The 20,236-nt window shown below is 41.8% G+C and overlaps 1 protein-coding gene and 1 long non-coding RNA gene across 2 annotated transcripts in view; one reads left to right on the forward strand and one right to left on the reverse strand.

Moving 5' to 3' along the window:
• Positions 1–20,236, reverse strand: part of LOC115178195 (zinc finger protein 658B-like) — a 1,063,446-nt gene that overhangs the window by 654,728 nt on the left and 388,482 nt on the right. The window lies entirely within an intron of this gene.
• Positions 11,812–16,633, forward strand: LOC115178250 (uncharacterized). The gene is made up of 2 exons (XR_003872580.1): positions 11,812–12,062; positions 15,130–16,633. It is a non-coding gene; the product is annotated as an uncharacterized LOC115178250 (long non-coding RNA).

Below are 20,236 nucleotides of genomic sequence, written 5' to 3' on the forward strand. Positions count from 1 at the left end.
CCTTCCAGACTCCTAGTAACCCCACTACCAGCGGTGTTTCTCCCCATACACATTTCAGTTGGTTTCCCACTCTGATGATTTATATCTGACAGAGGGGCTTTAACCTCTTATGGCTAGGGGGCAGTATTTTCACGGCTGGATAAAAAACGTACCCGATTTAATCTGATTATTAGTCCTGCCCAGAAACTAGAATATGCATATAATTATTAGCTTTGGAGAGAAAACACTCCAAAGTTTCTAAAACTGTTTGAATGGTGTCTGTGAGTATAACAGAACTCCTATGGCAGGCAAAAACCTGAGAAGGTTCTGTTCAGGAAGTACCCTGTCTGACAATTTATTTGCTTTCTTTGACATCTCTTCCAAAAAGGATCTCTGCTGTTACGTGACAATACCCACGTCTCCAATGGGCTCTCAGAGCCCGGGAAAAACAGGAATGACGTAATTCAAAGCCCTGGCTGAAACAAAGGAGAGCAAAGCTAAGTGGTCTCTCAGTGGGGAAATGCTTACGCTCGCGACCCGCCCCGCCCCCGGCTTTCGGTTTTTCCCTCAGTTTACAGGCAGGCAGATTCCCGGTCGGAATATTATCGCTTTTCTACGAGATAAATTGCATAAAAATTGGTTTTAAACAGCGGTTGACATGCTTCGAAGTACGGTAATGGAATATTTAGATTTTTTTTGTCACGATACGCGTCCGCGCGTCACCCTTCATTACCCTTCGGATAGTGTCTTGAACGCACGAACAAAACGCCGCTATTTGGATATAACTATGGATTATTTGGAACCAAACCAACATTTGTTGTTGAAGTAGAAGTCCTGGGAGTGCATTCTGATGAAGAACAGCAAAGGTAATCCATTTTTTGTTATAGTAAATCTGAGTTTGGTGAGTACCAAACTTGGTGGGTGTCAAAATAGCTAGCCCGTGATGGCGAGCTATCTACTCAGAATATTGCAAAATGTGCTTTCACCGAAAAGCTATTTTAAAATCGGACACCGCGATTGCATAAAGGAGTTCTGTATCTATAATTCTTTAAATAATTGTTATGTTTTTTATGAATGTTTATCGTGAGTAATTTAGTAAATTCACCGGAAGTGTTCGGTGGGAATGCTAGTTCTGAACGTCACATGCTAATGTAAAAAGCTGTTTTTTGATATAAATATGAACTTGATTGAACAAAACATGCATGTATTGTATAACATAATGTCCTAGGAGTGTCATCTGATGAAGATCATCAAAGGTTAGTGCTGCATTTAGCTGTGGTTTTGTTTTTTGTGACATTATATGCTAGCTTGAAAAATGGGTGTCTGATTATTTCTGGCTGGGTACTCTCCTGACAATCTAATGTTTTGCTTTCGTTGTAAAGCCTTTTTGAAATCGGACAGTGTGGTTAGATAAAGGAGAGTCTTGTCTTTAAAATGCTGTAAAATAGTCATATGTTTGAAAAATTGAAGTTTTCGGATTTTCGAGGAGTTTGTATTTCGCGCCACGCCCATCATTGGATATTGGAGCAGGTGTTCCGCTAGTGGAACGTCTAGATGTAAGAGGATTTATTAGTCTGGTCACATCTAACAGAGTGGCTTTAATAGTCTGCTCACATCTTACAGTGTGGCTTTGTATATTACAAAGAACAGCCAGGCCATCAGTCAGAATTTGTTCTTAATTTACCTGCCTGGTAAAAAAAGACAGAACAATTGGTCTGTAATTGTTTAGGGTGTTGGGGTCCTGGTGTTTACAAAAAAAAAAATTCTCCCTTTTTGTCCCCAATTTCGTGATATCCAATTTGTAGTTACAGTCTTGTCCCATCACTGTAACTCCCGTACGGACTCAGGAGAGGCGAAGGTTGAGAGCCATGCGTCTTATGAAACATGACCCTGCCAAGCCGCACTGCTTCTTGACACACTGCTCCCTTACCCCGGAATGGGGAGGAAACACCGTACAGCTGGCGACCTGAAGGTGGACACCAGTCCAGGTGTTTTCAAGGTTGGTTTAATGGAGGCAATCTTCAGGGAATAAGGCACAGTGCCTGAATTAAGAGAGTTATTTAGGATTGTAGTTGGACTGAGAAGAGCAGCTTTCATAGAATGGAGATCACTGTTAAAACCTGTTGAGGTGTAGGGGGCAGAAAAACGTACCCACATTAAACTGGTTACTACTCTGGCCCAGAAACTAGAACATGCATATTATTAGTAGATTTGGATAGAAAACACTGAAGTTTCTAAAACTGTTTGAATGGTGTCTGTAAGTATAACAGAACTCATATGGCAGGCAAAAACCTGAGAAAAATCCAACCAGGAAGTGGAAAGTCTGAGAATTGTAGTTCTTTTTTTGATTCTCTATCGAAACTACAGTTTCTGTGGGGTCACGTTGCACTTCCTAAGGCTTCCATTGGCTGTAAACAGCCTTCAGAAAGTTCTTCAAGCATTCTCCTGTCATTGGGCAGATATTAGGAGCTCAGTCACTGAGTGGACTGCCTGGAGACAAAGGGATTGGATATGCGTGATCCCGCGAGCGCGCCGTTCCTTCTTTTTCTTCTTGAATGATTATGCTATTGTCCCGTTGGAATATTATCGCAATTTTACGTTAAAAATACCATAAAGATTGATTTTAAACAGCATTTGACATGCTTCTAAGTACGGTAATGGAACATTTTGACATTTCGTCTCTGGTACCACGCTCGCGCGTTATGCCTTTGGATAGTGCTCTGAACGCACGAACAAAACGGAGGTATTTGGACATAAATATGGATTATTTCGAACAAAAACAACATTTCTTGTGGAAGTAGCAGTCCTGGGAGTGCATTGTGACGAAGATCAGCAAAGGTAAGAGAATATTTATAATACTAATTCTGAGTTTAGGTGACCCCGAACTTGGCGGGTGTCTGTATAGCTTGCTGTGATGGCGAGCTATGTACTCAGAATATTGAAAAATGTGCTTTCTCTGTAAAGCTATTTTAAAATCTGACACAGCGGTTGCATCCAGGAGTAGTCTATCAATAATTCTTTCAATAATTGTTATATATTTTGTCAACGTTTATGATGAGTATTTTTGTTAATTGATGTGCACATTCACCGGGTGTTTTGGTGGGAATACATTTTCTGAACATCATGCGCCAATGTAAAATGCTGTTTTTGGATATAAATATGAACGTTATCGAACAAAACATACATGTATTGTGTAACATAATGTCCAAGGAGTGTCATCTGATGAAGATCGTCAAAGGTTAGTGCTTCATTTTGCTGTGTTTTGGGTTTTTGTGACACATGTCCTTGCTTGGAAAATGGCTGTGTGATTATTTTTGTCTATGTAGTCTCCTAACATAATCGAATGTTTTGCTTTCACTGTAAAGCCTTTTTGAAATCGGACAATGTGGTTACATCAAGGAGAAGTGTATCTTTAAAATGGTGTAAAATAGTTGTATGTTTGAGAAAGTTGAATTATGACATTTTGTTGTTTTGAATTTGCCGCCCTGATATTTCACTGGCTGTGTCCCGCAGAAGTTAAACCATGGTGCAGAGCACCATGGTTTACTAAGAAATTCCCTTAAATGTAGTTTGTTTTAAATTCTCAAAAACAAAAAAATCTGCACTAATCAATCAACACATGCTTCTCTTTGTAAGTCTCAATATAATTGTATTACTACTGGGGTAGCATTAGTATTACTAGGGTAAATTACTGGGGTAGCCATTTTATTACTGGGGTAAACTACTAGGGTAGCCATAGTATTACTAGGGTAACCAAAGTATTACTAGGGTAAACTACTGGGGTAAACTACTAGAGTAGCCATAGTATTACTAGGGTAAACTACTGAGGTAGCCATTTGATTACTAGGGTAAACTACTACAGTAAACTACTAGGGTAGCCATAGTATTTATAGGGTAAACTACTGGGGTAGCCATAGTATTTCTAGGGTAAACTACTACAGTAAACTACTAGGGTAGCCATCGTATTTCTAAGGTAAACTACTGGGGTAGCCATAGTTTTACTTGGGTAAACTACTAGGATAAACTACTGGGTAGCAATAGTATTACTAGGGTAAACTACTGGGGTAGACATAGTATTACTAGGGTAAACTACTAGGATAAACTACTGGGTAGAAATAGTTTTACTAGGGTAAACTACTGAGGTAGCCATTTTATTACTAGGGTAAACTACTGGGTAGCCATAGTATTACTAGGGTAAACTACTGGGGTAGCCATAGTATTACTAGGGTAAACTACTGGGGTAGCCATAGTATTACTAGGGTAAATGACGCTCCACACTCCAGCCATATTACTCTCCTCAACTCCAGCCAAATTACGCTCCACACTCCAGCCAAATTACTCTCCTCGACTCAGCCAAATGACGCTCCTCACTCCAGCCAAATGACGCTCCACACTCCAGCCATATTACTCTCCACACTCCAGCCAAATGACGCTCCACACTCCAGCCATATTACTCTCCACACTCCAGCCATATTACTCTCCTCACTCCAGCCATATTACGTTCCTCAACTCCAGCCATATTACTCTCCACACTCCAGCCATATTACTCTCCTCACTCCAGCCATATTACGTTCCTCAACTCCAACCATATTACTCTCCTCAACACCAGCCATATTACGCTCCTCAACTCCAACCATATTACTCTCCTCACTCCAGCCATATTACGTTCCTCAACTCCAACCATATTACTCTCCACACTCCAGCCATATTACTCTCCACACTCCAGCCATATTACGTTCCTCAACTCCAGCCATATTACTCTCCTCAACACCAGCCATATTACGTTCCTCAACTCCAACCATATTACTCTCCACACTCCAGCCATATTACTCTCCTCACTCCAGCCATATTACATTCCTCAACTCCAACCATATTACTCTCCTCACTCCAGCCATATTACGTTCCTCAACTCCAGCCATATTACTCTCCACACTCCAGCCATATTACTCTCCTCACTCCAGCCATATTACGTTCCTCAACTCCAACCATATTACTCTCCACACTCCAGCCATATTACTCTCCACACTCCAGCCATATTACTCTCCACACTCCAGCCATATTACTCTCCTCAACACCAGCCATATTACTCTCCTCAACTCCAGCCATATTACTCTCCTCAACACCAGCCATATTACTCTCCTCAACACCAGCCATATTACTCTCCACACTCCAGCCATATTACTCTCCTCAACTCCAGCCATATTACTCTCCTCAACACCAGCCATATTACGCTCCACACTCCAGCCATATTACTCTCCTCAACACCAGCCATATTACTCTCCTCAACTCCATCTCCACTCTGCTCACATCCTGGTTGGTACTGTGTGTACCTTTAGGTTCCTCTCCATGTGCAGGCTATTGTCCTGGCCTGTGTGGTACAGTCTTTCATATGCGTAGTAGTTTGTTGCATTGTATTGCTTCGTTTATCATTTGTGTCAACTTTGAATTCAATCTAAAGCCACAGATTTGTTAACTTCCTGTACTTTGAGAGCAAACCTCCCAAGTCTCCATTGGATCCTGGTTAATGTCCTAACTGACCACACACACACTCAGCTGGGATAAGATTCTTCCACCATTCACACACAGAGTAGACACATAGTGTAAAAAACCACCATGTTGTCAACAGATCTCTGTCCTCAATGCTGACGTTGTATTGTGTTTGGCTCTGTGGAAATGCTGTGATTCACTCATCATCTTTAATGTTGTGATTCACAGACAGACACACCATGGCCACAGTTTGAATGCTGCAACGGAGACGGAATTACGTGGAACGGACACACGCTGAGACAAATGTTGTGTAATGCTGTACTGGGGTTCAGACTGAATACTGTGGTAAATGTTGTGTAGTGCTGTACTGGGGTTCAGACTGAATACTGTGGTAAATGTTGTGTAATGCTGTACTGGGGTTCAGACTGAATACTGTGGTAAATGTTGTGTAGTGCTGTACTGGGGTTCAGACTGAATACTGTGGTAAATGTTGTATAATGCTGTACTGGGGGTTCAGACTGAATGCTGTACTGGGCTGTACTGGGGTTCAGACTGAATGCTGTGGTAAATGTGCTACATGAACCTGTTATATTGACTAGAAGGGTGTTGATATAGCTGTGTTTAGACATGGCTACATGAAACTGTGTTTATATAACTGTGTTTTAAACTCCAACGGCTGAAGGAGAAGAGAATCTGGTAAAATAAGGGTATGTTGCTAATAACAATCTAGGTAGGTAGTTAGCTAGCCTGCTAGCGTGTTTGTAAAAAAAAAATATCCTAGTATTCATGCCACATTGTAATTATCTGACTGCTACTAGGATAGTATTCTGTACAAGACACAAGACCAAATGCATAAATAAGACAAATATTTGTTAAATAAAATATGGAACAATAAATGAATATCTTTCGTTTTGAATCAAGATAACTAGTAGCTAGCTAGTTGTCAGCAAAGGTGTCAGCTTGCGATTACATGCAGGAGCTTGCAGAAATTTGTACTGTAGTCTTGCTGACAACTAGTAGCTAGGTAGCAGTCAGCAAAGGTGAAAGCTAGCAATTACATGCAGGAGCTTGCAGGGATTTGTACTGTAGTCTTTAAAATATAAATATATATTTCACCTTTATTTAACCAGGTAGGCCAGTTGCGAACAAGTTCTCATTTACAACTGCGACCTGGCCAAGATAAAGCAAATTAGTGTAACAAAAACAACAACACAGGGTCACACATGGGATAAACAAACATACAGTCAATAACACAATAGAAAAATATATGTACAGCGTGTGCAAATGTAGTACGATTAGGGAGGTAAGGCAATAAATAGGCCATAAAGGTGAAATAATTACAATTTAGCATCAACACTGGAGTGATAGATGTGCAGATGATGATGTGCAAGTAGAGATACTGGGGTGCAAAAGAGCAACAACATTAAAAAAATAATATGGGGATGAGGTAGTTGGGTGTGCTATTTACAGATTGGCTGTGTACAGATACAGTGATCGGTAAGCTGCTCTGACAGCTGATGCTTAAAGTTAGAGAGGGAGGTATAAGTCTCCAGCTTCAGTGATTTTTGCACTTCGTTCCAGTCGTTGGCAGCAGAGAACTGGAAGGAAAGGCGGCCAAAGTAGGCGTTGGCTTTGGGGATGACCAGTGAAATATACCTGCTGTAGCGCGCGCTAAGGGTGGGTGTTGCTATGGTGATCAGTGAGCGGAGATAAGGCAGGGCTTTACCTAGCAAAGACTTATAGATGACCTGGAGCCAGTGGGTTTGGCGACGAATATGTAAAGAGGGCCAGCCAACGAGAGCATACAGGTCGCAGTGGTGGGTAGTATATGGGGCTTTGGTGACAAAACTGTGATAGCAAATTGGATGTAGTCTGAGTAGAGTGTTGGAGGCTATTTTGTAAATGACATCACCGATGTCAAGGATCGGTAGGATAGTCAGTTTTACGAGGGTATGTTTGGCAGCATGAGTGAATGAAGCTTTGTTGCGAAGTAGGAAGCCGATTCTAGATTTAATTTTGGATTGGAGATGCTTAATGTGAGTCTGGAAGGAGAGTTTACATTTTAACCAGACACCTAGGTATTTGTAGTTGTTCACATATTCTAAGTCAGAACCGTCCAGAGTAGTGATGCTAGTCGGGTGGGCGGGTGCGGGCAGCAATCGGTTGAAGAGGATGCATTTAGTTTTACTAGCATTTAAAAGATGTTGTAGGCCACGGATGGAGTGTTGTATGGCGGTGGATCAGAGAATCACCAGCAGCAAGAGCAACATTATTGAAATATAGAGAGAAAAGAGTCGGCCCGAGAATTGAACCCTGTGGCACCCCCATAGAGACGGCCAGAGGTCTGGACAACAGGCCCTCCGATTTGACACACTGAACTCTGTCTCAGATGTAGTTGGTGAACCAGGCGAGGCTGTCATTTGAGAAACCAAGGCTATTGAGTCTGCCGATAAGAATGCGGTGATTGACAGAGTCGAAAGCCTTGGCCAGGTCGATGGTACGGCTGCACAGTACTGTCTTTTATCGATTGCGGTTATGATATTGTTTAGGACCTTGACTGTGGCTGAGGTGCACCCATGACCAACTCGGGAAACCAGATTTCATAGTGGAGAAGGTACTGTGGGAATCGAAATGGTCGGTGATCTGTTTGTTAACTTGGCTTTCGAAGATTTTAGAAAGGCAGGGCAGGATGGGAATAGGTTTATAACAGTTTGAGTCTAGAGTGTCTTCCCCTTTGAAGAGGGGGATGCCCGCGGCAGCTTTCCATTTCCAATCTTTGAGGATCTCAGACAATACGAAAGAGAGGTTGAACAGGCTAGTAATAGGGGTTGCAACAATTTCAGCGCATAATTTTAGAAAGAGAGGGCCCAGATTGTCTAGCCCAGCTGATTTGTAGGGATCCATATTTTGCAGCTCTTTCAGAACATCAGCTATCTGGATTTGGGTGAAGGAGAAATGGGGGGGGGGCTTGTGCAAGTTGCTGCAGGGGGTGCAGAGCTGTTGGCCGGGGTAGGGGTAGCCAGGTGGAAAGCATGGCCAGCCGTAGAAAAATGCTTCTTACAATTATCGATTATCGTAGATTTATCGGTGGTGACAGTGTTTCCTAGCCTCAGTGCAGTGGGCAGCTGGGAGGAGGTGCTTTTATTCTCCATGGACTTTACAGAGTCCCAAAACTTTTTGGAATTAGTGCTACAGGATGCAAATTTCTGTTTGAAAAAGCTAACCTTAGGAAAACTAACTGACTGTGTATGTTGGTTCCTGGCTTCCCTAAAAAGTTGCATATCGCGGGGGCTATTCGATGCTAATGCAATACGCCACAGGATGTTTTTGTGCTGGTCAAGGGCAGTCAAGTCTGGGGTGAACCAAGGGCTATATCTGTTCTTAGTTCTACATTTTTTTAATGGGGCATGCTTATTTAAATTGGTGAGGAAAGCACTTTTAAAGAGCAACCAGGCATCCTCTACTGACAGGATGAGGTCAGTATCCTACCAGGATACCCGGGCCAGGTCGATTAGAAAGGCCTGCTCGCTGAAGTTTTTTAGGGAGCGTTTGACAGTGATGAGGTGATGGTCGCAGGGTGGACGCAGGCAATGAGGCAGTGATCGCTGAGATCCTGGTTGAAGACAGCAGAGGTGTATTTAGAGGGCAAGTTGGTCAGGATGATATCTATGATGGTGCCCATGGTTATGGATTTAGGGTTGTACCTGGTAGGTTCCTTGATGATTTGTGTGAGATTGATGGCATCTAGCTTAGATTGTAGGACGGCCGGGGTGTTAAGCATATCCCAGTTTAGGTCACTTAACAGTACGAACTCTGAAGATAGATGGGGGGCAATCAATTCACACATGGTGTCCAGGGCACAGCTGGGGGCTGAGGGGGGTCTATAACAAGCGGCAACAGTGAGAGACTTATTTCTGGAAAGGTGGATTTTTAAAAGTAGAAGCTCGAATTGTTTGGGCACAGACCTGGATAGTATGGCAGAACTCTGCAGGCTATCTCTGCAGTAGATTGCAACTCCGCCCCCTTTGGCAGTTCTATCTTGTTGGAAAATGTTGTAGTTGGGGATGGAAATTTCAGAATTGTAAGTGTGCTAAACAGGGCCTGGGTTAACCTCTACATCACCAGAGGAGGGGTAGGATAAGGATATACCTAAAGGCTATAAGAACTGGTCGTCTAGTGCATTGGGAACAGAAAATAAAAGGAGCAGATTTCTGGGCGTGGTAGAATAGATTCAGGGCATAATGTACAGACAAGGGTATGGTAGGATGTGAGTACAGTGGAGGTAAACCTAGGCATTGAGTGACGATGAGAGCGGTTTTGTCTCTGGAGGCACCAGTTAAGCATGGTGAGGTCTCTGCATGTGTGGGGGTGGGACAAAAGGGCTATCTAAGGCATGTTGGGTGGGGCTGGGGGCTCTACAGTGAAATAAAACAATAATAACTAACCTAAACAGCAGTAGACAAGGCAGAATGACATTAGAGAGAGGCATATATGTAGCCGAGTGATCATAAGGTCCAATGAGCAGCGATAGGTGAGTCAGGGAGAAATTCGGTAGACGCTACTACGCTAGGCGAGCTGGAGACACTGCAATTCAGAAAGCTAGCGGGCCGGGGCTAGCAGATGGATCTTCAGCGACATCGCAACGGAAAAGCCTGTTGAAACCACCTCGGACGATTACGTCGGCAGACCAGTCATGATGGATCGACGGGCTCCATGTCGGCAATAAAGGGTCCAGGCCAATTGGCAAAAGAGGTATTGTAGCCCAAGAATTAGCTGGTAGACCTCTTCGGCTAGTCGGGAGATGGGCCTAGCTCTAGGCTAGCTCAAGGATAACTGGTGCTTGCTTCAAGGCGTTAGCCAGCAGTAGCCACTCGGTTGCAGCTAGCTAGCTGCGATGATCCGGTGTAATGGTCCGGAGCTTGCGGTAGGAATCCGGTGATGTGGTAGAGAAAAAGCAGTCTGATATGCTCTGTGTTGATATCAAGCTGTGCAGACTGGCAGGTATTGACCGAGCTGAAGCTGGCTGGTGTCCGAGTTAACGGTGAAGACCACTAGCAGTGGCTAACTGACTATTAGCTAGTAGTTAGTTAGCTGGCTTGCTAGCTTCTGATGGGGGTTCCGGTTCTAAAGTATAAAAATAGCAGATCCGTACCACATTGGGTGAGGCGGGTTGCAGGAAAGTATATTCAGTCCGTAGATGGAAAGTAGATTAAAATGTATATGAAATATATAGTAAAAAATAGTAAAAATGATTATTTACACGGGACAAGACAAACACACGTCCGACTTCTTCGCCATCTTGGAATGTTTAGAGCTTGCATATTGCTAGTAGCTAGCTAGCTGTCAGCAAAGTTGACAGCTAGAGATGACATGCAAGAGTTTGCGATACAGCCTGGATTCAAACCAGGGGTGTCTGTAGTGACGCCTCTAGCACTGAGATGTAGTGCCACTCGAGAGCCCATACTGTTCTGGTATGCATACTGGTCTTGTATACATTTCTTCTTCTTTCTAGTGGCAGCCCATAGGTACAATAAAATATGAAAACTTCCTGTAACCCTGTTAAAAAATATATTTTTAAAATCCTATCTATCTTTCCTATGGGAATCCAATGGGATTTTTTCATGAGGGCTCTACGTCTGTGTATATGAAGGTATTATTTGCAAGACGTAAGAGAAAACATATCCTTGGTTTGAAATATGACATTCTTTTGCCTATGTAAACAATACAGTAAATATTTTTCTAAACTGCGTTACCCACTCCAGTCAGCAGGTGGCGACTGTGGGTTTTTCAGGTGACGCTTCTTGCATGATGTATAATCTTGTGAACCGGACGGGACGTTTCGTCAGCATCAACAACAAACACGGCTACTCTTTCAGCCAGGTTTTTAGCTTGCTAGCTAACTTAAAACCGAAGCATTTGACGCGCTTTACACCATTTTGTATTAATATTTACATGTTTCAAACACAATTCTGTTTACGTATATCAACTGTAAACTTTAATCAAATTTGCTTGTTAAATTTGCAAACTTGTTAAGATTGATACTGAGCCAAGCACAAGGCTATTCGCTAATGCTAACTAGCTAGCTAGCTAACATACCTGACTATGAGCTTATTAAACTACTCATCCCCTGCTAAAGAAGAGGATGTCTGTTGGACGGAGAAAGAACCTCTGGCGCTGAACATTGTCGTGAAAGAAGAGGAGGGTGTTACAGTGAAAGGAGAGGAAGAAGAAGAGGATATTACAGTGAAAGGAGAGAGAGAAGCTCTGGGGCTGAACATTGTCGTGAAAGAAGAAGAGGATATTACAGTAAAAGGAGAGGAAGAAGAGGAGGATATTACAGTAAAAGGAGAGGAAGAAGAGGAGGATATCACACTGAAAGAAGAAGAGGAGGAGGGTACTACTGTGAAAGAAGAGAAAGAACCTTCTGTAGTGGAAGAGGGGATAGAGGCTGTCACAGTGGAAGAGGAAGAAGCTTTCAGAATGAAAGAGGAGGCTGCTATCTCAATAAAGGTGAAGGAGGAAGACGTTTTGGGGCGTGAAAGAGGGGGAGGACGAAGGAGAGGAAGAGGAGGAGACTGAAGCTCTGATTAACAGCAGTGAGTATTATCTTAAAAACTGGGGCACAAATTCTCTGCAGTTGTTGAGCCAATGTGTGGTTTTTAATTTTACTGAAGTTCTATACTTATGTTGTTATGTACTGAAGGGAATTTTTATTGACCCTTTATTTCTGCACCATGATGCATGTATGGTTACCTATCAGAATGTAACAGGATCAGGAGATGTGCCAAATGGGTGGAACTTTGGTTTTGGAAGGGGGGGGGGGCATAACCTGGTCAGAGGGTCTAGGGGTCCTCCCTCAGAATTTTTTAGGGCACCTTAAGTTAATTTCCTGCATTTCTACTAGGGCTGTCCCCGACTAAAAAAAGTACATTTATTTTGACAAATCGATTGGTCAAAATGGTATAACATTTATTTTTCCATATATAGACACACCGACGGGGCTTGTGTGTAAAACTAACTAATGATTTAATAATCTGTGCCTTCTGGGAATGCTATGAAGTCATAAAGTTATGGGCGGAGTTAGAAAGTTGACTGTGAGAAGTATTGCAATGTAAATGTGTTTTAATCCGTCTGTCTGCATCTTTCACTACATGTCATATGAAGGTGCAGTGAGATACCCGATGGGTTGGACTATATTCTTTTCGTCAATCATCTTGCAAAAATGTATGCTTAGCTGGAAAATCAACCAACCCTCTATTGTTTCTAATAATCGATTTCATTATGTAACAATTGAAAGAGCGACAGAGAGGAACAAATTGGTGCCATTTGAGGATGTGACGTAGAGCAGTTTTTTATTCAAACTGGACAGTTTGATCTCCATCTCTTCATTCAAAGACTCAATCATGGACACTATTACTGACAGTTGTGGCTGCTTCGCGTGATGTATTGTTGTCTCTTGCCTTTGTGCTGTTGTCTGTGCCCAATAATGTGTGTACCATGTTTTCTACTGCTACCATGTTGTTGTCATGTTGTGTTGCTACCATGCTGTTGTTGTCATGTGTTGCTGCCTTGTCTTAGGTCTCTCTTTATGTAGTGTTGTCTCTCCTGTCGTGATGTGTGTTTGGTCCTATATTTATATTTTATTACATTTTTATTTTTAATCCCAGGCCCCCGTCCCCGCAGGAGGTCTTTTACCTTTTGATAGGCCGTCATTGTAAATACAAATTTGTTCTTAACTGACTTGCCTAGTTAAATAAAATGAAAAAAATAAAACATTCTTATTTACAATGACGGCCTACCCCGGCCAAACCCTACCCCGGAAGACGCTGGGCCAATTGTGCGCCGCTCGATGGGACTCCCAATCACGCCTGGTTGTGATACAGCCTGGAATTGAACCAGGGTCTGTAGTGACACCTCTAGCACTGAGATGCTGTGCCACTCGGGTCCATGCATTTTTTTTAACTTATACATTTGTGATATAGAGGCATAGCCATTACATCTTGGAGAATATAGCCTAACTTTATAGATGCCCAATGAGCTTAGTTCAACTGTCATACCCAATGATTTATATATACACTAGATGACTGATAGGAGGCGCTGTGTGGAAGCCACCGTGCCTCCATCTTGGTACTCCCCCACCATTGTGTTGAAGCCACCGTGCCTCCATCTTGGTACTCCCCCACCATTGTGTTGAAGCCACCGTGCCTCCATCTTGGTACTCCCCCACCATTGTGTTGAAGCCACCGTGCCTCCATCTTGGTACCTCCCCACCATTGTGTTGAAGCCACCGTGCCTCCATCTTGGTACCTCCCCACCATTGTGTTGAAGCCACTGTGCCTCCATCTTGATGGAGTACCCCCCACCATTGTGTTGACGCCACCGTGCCTCCATCTTGGCTCTCCCCCACCATTCTGTTGAAGCCACCGTGCCTCCATCTTGGCTCTCCCCCACCATAGAAATGCATTTATTTATGTCTACATTAGTTTGTTGCCACATGTATTATATTAGATACACATTAATGCATACTTTTAAATTATATTATGTGAGCTAAACATAAAGATTAAACAATCTATAAAAAAAAATTCCTTAAAGTTTACATTTTTAGATATTACTAATGTTACTGTCCCCACTACAACAATAAAATACTTAAATTCATGTAATTCTGTCTTTGAAACAGTTAATTGAAATACTGTAGAAATCCATTCATTCCTATGGAGGACTGCTACTGGGGAGTGCCAATATGGCCGACCAGTGGCTTCAAAGCCTGTCAATGGCCAATACATAGCATCAGCAAATCCAGGGTTTATATACATCATTGATCGTACCCCATCAAAAAAACTAAATATATATATATAAGCTTGTTTTACAACATTGTTTTTAAACAATGTAGGCGTAATTGTAAACAAAGACTTATAAAACTCAAAACAAGGTTAAAACTATAATTTTGACCTCATGCATGGTCAGTCCTTGCATCCAAAGTTCTATCTATGAATTTGAGAGGGGAAACATTTCTCCAACCCCCATCCCTCAGCATTATTACCAAAACAGTGGCAAGTTGTTGTTTGAACTGCAGATTTCCCCTTTAGGTCTAGGAGCCTACCAAATAACAATAATGCATCCTATACTGACTAGTCTATTTATCCATTAGGTCTAATACATGTATCCTATACTGACTAGTCTATTTATCCATTAGGTCTAATACATGTATCCTATACTGACTAGTCTATTTATCCATTAGGTCTAATACATGTATCCTATACTGACTAGTCTATTTATCCATTAGGTCTAATACATGTATCCTATACTGACTAGTCTATTTATCCATTAGGTCTAATACATGTATCCTATACTGACTAGTCTATTTATCCATTAGGTCTAATACATGTATCCTATACTGACTAGTCTATTTATCCATTAGGTCTAATACATGTATCCTATACTGACTCGTCTATTTATCCATTAGGTATAATATATGCATAACAACACTAAGATTAATAGTGCTTATATTAGCCTCAAAGCACTACAGCCACTCTGTGATGACGCGCTCACCTCTTTTATTGAGGGATCTAGTCTAGATTAAACCTCATAGGAAGACAGTTTTATCATGTGGAAGTTTCATTCAGGTCTCTCTGTTTAACCAAATACTCTGTTTATCTTTGACAGAAGAGAGACCAGACACTCACTCTGACAGCTGGAAGAGTCCTTCAGGGGAACCAGACCCAGAGACGTCCAAACCAGCAAGACCACACCACTGCTCCTAGTGTGGAAAGAGCTTGTGTGTGTTCTTTCAGGTTAGGACACCTGAAAGAACATAAGAAAACACACACGGGAGAAGCCTTACCACTGTTTCCAGTGTGGAAAGGGGTTTGTACAGTCAGGGCATCTAAATGTGCATGAAAGAAGACACACATGAGAGAAGCCATATCAATGCTCCCAGTGTGAAAATAAATGTTTTTCATCAGGGGAGCTGAAGTGACATGAGAGAACACACAAACACTCTTTAGAGAGGCCTTTCCAATGCTCTCAATGTGGAAAGAGATTTATCCAGTCATCGCATCTGAAAGTGCATGAGAGAATACACACAGGAGAGAAGCCTTTCCAGTGCTCTCAGTGTGGAAAGGGTTTTAGATACTCAGGACATCTAAAATTGCATGAAAGAACACACTGGGGAGAAGCCCTACCGTTGCTCTGACTGTGGAAGGAGATTTACCCTGCTAGGGGATCTGAAATCACATGAGCGGACACACACAGGAGATAAGCCTTTCCAATGCTCTGTGTGGAAAAAGTTTTACCTGGTTAGGGACACTGACAAAGCATGAGAACGCACACAGGTGAGAAACCTTTCCAATGCTCCCAATGTGGAAAGAGTTTTACCAAGTTAAGGAACCTGAAAAGGCATGAAGGAACACACACAGGATAGAAGCCTTTCCAATGTTCTCGGTGTGGAAAGACATTTTCCCGGTCAGAGGACCTGAAATCACATGAGAGAATGGAGAGCCTGTGTTCTGACTTATATTTTTTGTTTTGGTTTATTCCACATGAAATCTAATTGTATGTATGAAAGTTTCCTCAAATGTATGAAAGTTTCCTCAAAATCTTCTCAAGGCATGATCACATCTGAAATTTGAATATATGTTATATATTTTTATTATGAGTTTTGATTGATTTTCTATAAGTGTAAACCATCAACATGTTAATTTTATTATTTTGATATTTGTATTTCAAAATGTTAATTATTTTTAGATGAACAATAGAATGTACATTTCTTTATTCTAACCTTTTGAATTTAGTTGGTGTGTTTCGTTTAGTTAATTTGTGTATTGGTCATAATGGCATAATACCCAAGTCATCCAAAACGTTGACTCAAGTTTGCCAAAAAGCACCTGGACACATATCATTGCAATGTTAGGAGAGCAGGGCCCTGTCCATATAATTTAATATCGTTACAGTGTTAGGAGAGCAGGACACTGTCCATATAGTTTAATATCATTACAGTGTTAGGAGAGCAGGACACTGTCCATATAGTTTAATATCATTACAGTGTTAGGAGAACAGGACACTGTCCATATAGTTTAATATCATTATAGTGTTAGGAGAGCAGGACACTGTCCATACAGTTTAATATCATTATACACTGCTCAAAAAAATAAAGGGAACACTTAAACAACACAATGTAACTCCAAGTCAATCACACTTCTGTGAAATCAAACTGTCCACTTTGGAAGCAACACTGATTGACAATAAATTTCACATGCGGTTGTGCAAATGGAATAGACAACAGGTGGAAATTATAGGCAATTAGCAAGACACCTCCAATAAAGGAGTGGTTCTGCAGGTGGTGACCACAGACCACTTCTCAGTTCCTATGCTTCCTGGCTGATGTTTTGGTCACTTTTGAATGCTGGCGGTGCTTTCACTCTAGTAGTAGCATGAGACGGAGTCTACAACCCACACAAGTGGCTCAGGTAGTGCAGCTCATCCAGGATGGCACATCAATGCGAGCTGTGGCAAGAAGGTTTGCTGTGTCTGTCAGCGTAGTGTCCAGAGATTGGAGGCGCTACCAGGAGACAGGCCAGTACATCAGGAGACGTGGAGGAGGCCGTAGGAGGGCAACAACCCAGCAACAGGACCGCTACCTCCGCCTTTGTGCAAGGAGGAGCAGGAGGAGCACTGCCAGAGACCTGCAAAATGACCTCCAGCAGGCCACAAATGTGCATGTGTCTGCTCAAACGGTCAGAAACAGACTCCATGAGGGTGGTATGAGGGCCCGACGTCCACAGGTGGGGGTTGTGCTTACAGCCCAACACCGTGCAGGACGTTTGGCATTTGCCAGAGAACACCAAGATTGGCAAATTCGCCACTGGCGCCCTGTGCTCTTCACAGATGAAAGCAGGTTCACACTGAGCACATGTGACAGACGTGACAGAGTCTGGAGACGCCGTGGAGAACGTTCTGCTGCCTGCAACATCCTCCAGCATGACCGGTTTGGCGGTGGGTCAGTCATGGTGTGGGGTGGCATTTCTTTGGCGAGCCGCACAGCCCTTCATGTGCTCGCCAGAAGTAGCCTGACTGCCATTAGGTACCGAGATGAGATCCTCAGACCCCTTGTGAGACCATATGCTGGTGCGGTTGGCCCTGGGTTCCTCCTAATGCAAGACAATGCTAGACCTCATGTGGCTGGAGTGTGTCAGCAGTTCCTGCAAGAGGAAGGCATTGATGCTATGGACTGGCCCACCCGTTCATGGAGCGAGACATCATGTCTCGCTCCATCCACCAACGCCACGTTGCACCACAGACTGTCCAGGAGTTGGCGGATGCTTTAGTCCAGGTCTGGGAGGAGATCCCTCAGGAGACCATCCGCCACCTCATCAGGAGCATGCCCAGGCGTTGTAGGGAGGTCATACAGGCACTTGGAGGCCACACACACTACTGAGCCTCATTTTGACTTGTTTTAAGGACATTACATCAAAGTTGGATCAGCCTGTAGTGTGGTTTTCCACTTTAATTTTGAGTGTAACTCCAAATCCAGACCTCCATGGGTTGATAAATTGGATTTCCATTGATTATTTTTGTGTGATTTTGTTGTCAGCACATTCAACTATGTAAAGAAAAAAGTATTTAATAAGATTATTTCATTCATTCAGATCTAGGATGTGTTATTTTAGTGTTCCCTTTATTTTTTTGAGCAGTGTATTTTAATATCGTTAAAGTGTTAGGAGAGCAGGACACTGTCCATATAGTTTAATATCATTATAGTTTAATATCGTTACAGTGTTAGGAGAGCAGGGCACTGTCCATATAGTTTAATATCATTATAGTTTAATATCGTTTCAGTGTTAGGAAAGCAGGACACTGTCCATATAGTTTAATATCGTTACAGTGTTAGAAGAGCAGGACACTGTCCATATAGTTTAATATCATTACAGTGTTAGGAGAGCAGGACACTGTCCACATAGTTTAATATCATTATAGTTTAATATCGTTACAGTGTTAGGAGAGCAGGACACTGTCCATATAGTTTAATATCATTACAGTGTTAGGAGAGCAGGACACTGTCCATATAGTTTAATATCATTACAGTGTTAGGAGAGCAGGACACTGTCCATATAGTTTAATATCGTTACAGTGTTAGGAGAGCAGGACACTGTCCATATAGTTTAATATCATTCCAGTGTTAGGAGAGCAGGACACTGTCCATATAGTTTAATATCATTACAGTGTTAGGAGAGCAGGACGCTGTCCATATAGTTTAATATCATTACAGTATTAGGAGAGCAGGGCGCTGTCCATATAGTGTAATATCATTACAGTGTTAGGAGAGCAGGACACTGTCCATATAGTTTAATATCATTACAGAGAAAAGACAGGGAATAAATCACCATTTATCTCTAGGCTGCTATACAGAGAAAAGACAGGGTAGGATCAACATTTATCTCTAGGCTGCTATACAGAGAAAAGACAGGGTAGAAATCACCATTTATCTCTAGGCTGCTATACAGAGAAAAGACGGTAGGATCACCATTTATCTCTAGGCTGCTATACAGAGAAAAGACAGGGTAGAAAACACCATTTATCTCTAGGCTGCTATACAGAGAAAAGAAAGGGTACAAATCACCATTTAACTCTAGGCTGCTATACAGAGAAAAGACAGGGTAGAAATCACCATTTAACTCTAGGCTACTATACAGAGAAAAGACAGGGTAGAAATCACCATTTAACTCTAGGCTACTATACAGAGAAAAGACAGGGTAGAAATCACCATTTATAACAAGGCTGCTACATACTCTATATTTATTTGATTTGTCATTGTCGTTTTTCATGGGATTTTAGTGGTGATTAAAAATCATTTATCAGAATGAATTTGTCCAGAAATAGTTTTTCCAGCTCTGTGTATTGTCACATTTTAAAAAGTGAGGGAGCGCCGCTCCTCTGCACTCTGGCAGCACTACACCTCTGCTGAAAATGAAAATGTGACGTTTTGTTTGTCATCATTTCCATATGAAATCAAATTGGCTAAAAGCCTACTCAACAAATACATTTGTATGTTGTTGTTTTTTTTAAATCTCAAGACGTGAATTGAATATGTAGTATGTCAGTTTGAATGTACATACTCTCTGTGATTAAATTGTCTTATTTTTTTTAAACTCTGTGTGGTTTCTGTGTGTGTCAAGTGCTATTTTCATGTGATGCATATGTGTTATTGTTTACATCAGTGGATATTTATCTTACAGAGTGTGTTTATAATCAGTGGATATTTATCTTACAGAGTGTGTTTACATCAATGGATATTTATCTTACAGAATGTGTTTACATCATTGATGGAGATTTATCTTACAGAGTGTGTTTATCAACAGTGGATATTTATCTTTCAGAGTGTGTTTACATCAGTGGATATTTATCTTACAGAGTGTGTTTACATCAGTGATGGAGATTTATCTTACAGAGTGTGTTTATCATCAGTGGATATTTATCTTTCAGAGTGTGTTTACATCAGTGGATATTTATCTTACAGAGTGTGTTTACATCAGTGATGGAGATTTATCTTACAGAGTGTGTTTATCATCAGTGGATATTTATCTTTCAGAGTGTGTTTACATCAGTGGATATTTATCTTACAGAGTGTGTTTACATCAGTGATGGATATTTATCTTACAGAGTGTGTTTACATCAGTGGATATTTATCTTATAGAGTGTGTTTACATCAGTGATGGATATTTATCTTACAGAGTGTGTTTACATCAGTGGATATTTATCTTACAGAGTGTGTTTA

The sequence above is a fragment of the Salmo trutta genome, chromosome 38 (genome assembly GCF_901001165.1).
Source record: "Salmo trutta chromosome 38, fSalTru1.1, whole genome shotgun sequence".
In the NCBI taxonomy this organism is placed as follows: domain Eukaryota; kingdom Metazoa; phylum Chordata; class Actinopteri; order Salmoniformes; family Salmonidae; genus Salmo; species Salmo trutta.